Source organism: Apis dorsata, unplaced genomic scaffold, assembly GCF_000469605.1.
Source record: "Apis dorsata unplaced genomic scaffold, Apis dorsata 1.3 scaffold_269, whole genome shotgun sequence".
Taxonomy (NCBI): domain Eukaryota; kingdom Metazoa; phylum Arthropoda; class Insecta; order Hymenoptera; family Apidae; genus Apis; species Apis dorsata.
Window position 1 is genome coordinate 242,071 of NW_006263547.1, and position 1,974 is coordinate 244,044.

General features: G+C 35.8%; 1 protein-coding gene across 8 annotated transcripts in view; it reads right to left on the reverse strand.

Annotated features, from left to right (window-relative positions):
* LOC102680125 (uncharacterized RNA-binding protein C3H8.09c-like) overlaps positions 1-1,974 on the reverse strand; it is a 323,287-nt gene that overhangs the window by 159,430 nt on the left and 161,883 nt on the right. The window lies entirely within an intron of this gene.

The window sequence follows — 1,974 nt, forward strand, 5'->3', positions numbered from 1 at the left end:
ACGCGTGTATTCATAGGATCGTAATTAAGAATTCGCATTAAAGCACCCCCTCCTCTCCCCCTCTCTGTTTCAATTATTCCGCGCATTCATCCATACCTCGGTGTCTAACGAAGCGGCGGAGGAAACCGCCTGTTGCCCGTGTCGCAAGCTCGCAAGGTTAACGAAGCGCTGGAAAAGAAACTGGATATAAAAAGAGAGCAGCGGCTCCTATTGGAATTACCGACACGTGGCCTTTGCGTAACCCCGATCTCGCCGCTTCCACCCCCTTGGGGCTTCTTCCTCACCCTCTCTCTTTCTCTCTCTTTTGTCCCTGTTTATAATTTTTTCATGTTGATAGGGGAATACTGGAGGAAGGGGAGGGGGTGGATAATGAGACGACTGTCGAGATTTTGCCTCGTGGGAGATTTTGCTTGCTTGCTTGCTTCGCTTCGCGCGCGCTAGAGAGAGAAATTTTTATAACAGGTGTGTTCCTCGCATTCCTTCGATTCGAGTCGAAATTTCGAAAATTTCCATTCGATCGAATACGATGAAGACGAAGAAGATGAATGCTTTTACGTATTCATTGTTTTCGAATTGTTTTTTTTTTCAGAGTATGCAGTTTTAAATTTTAAAAGCTTTAAAGATTGTATCGTGAATTTTGAGAATTAATGGATCGAGGGGAGAGAGGGGCGAGAAGAATTATCGAATTATAAATTTGAATTGTGAAACAAATTTCACAAATAATAAAAAATTGATTTTAATTTAAATGTTAATAATAATTAGTTTATACTTGATACACACGTTAGACGTGAAATTACGAAAACATTTATGAATCGTGATGGAGATTAATCATTAGCCTAATCGTGTCGAGCACGTGGTTAAGACAGATTGATACGGCAAACTTTTGATCTATCGGATACCCATTATAAACGATCACTAGCAGAACCGTCATCAACCACGATTAATCTACCAGCATTCTCCTCGATTAAATAACAAATTTCGAACATGCTTGAGAAAAATGTGTCCTCCAAATTATACTCAAGAAACTGTATAATATAATATTAAATAACGTGTATAATTTGTGACAATTTTCCATTTTTCTTTTTCATTCAATCAACACCAATAACGAATTTCGCTATCCCGATAAATTTCTAAAACGCGTTCGATAAAGTTATTTTCTTTTTACCATATTCTGTCCCATTTCACTCTCTATAGTTTCCCTTTCCATTCGATCAAACACGATCAAACTATGGACGGAAGCGGAAAGGAATACAAACAGGCCGCGCCACGTTGTGTATCGAACGTTACGAAATAAAGAGAAAAAGAGATCATCGTTATAATTATCCTTGCGTTATAACTCTTGTCTTTCAAAAGAATATACGGGACTTTTTGTTTTTTATCAAACGTTAATTAGAAATTATTCGGTTCAAACTTGTGTTAATTTGAAAGAGATCTATCAAAGGCTTGATAATTAATCTTTTTTGCTATTATATCTCTATATCTCATTTTTTATTTATGTAAATAATTTCTTTCTTCTATAAAAAGAAAGGGTTATATTGATTAATATCTCTTTCTCTCTCTCTCATTACCAAACGATGCATTCGATTAATACACGTAAAATTATCCTGATATCTAAAAATTTTAAACAAGCGGGATATGTAGAAGATAATACACGATTTAAAAAGAGAATGAAAAAAAAAAAAACAGGAAAGAAATTAAAAAAGTGCCGACTTTACGATACCGTTATGCTCATCATATTCCACGGTGTTAGCATTTTCGAGTTAATTACTAGAGAAAAAAAGGAAAGAAAAAAAAAAGGAAAGAGGAAGAGGAGAATCACGGTGGACTGAGAGTGGACAACGAGAATCTACGGGTTTTGAACCATTGTACACGATGTTTTTAATGGATCTACAGTTTCAAAATAGCGATACTTAACGAAATTCCGTGTTTTTGCAACGCGCACGCGTCGAGAATAAAAAAAAAAAAAAAAAATCT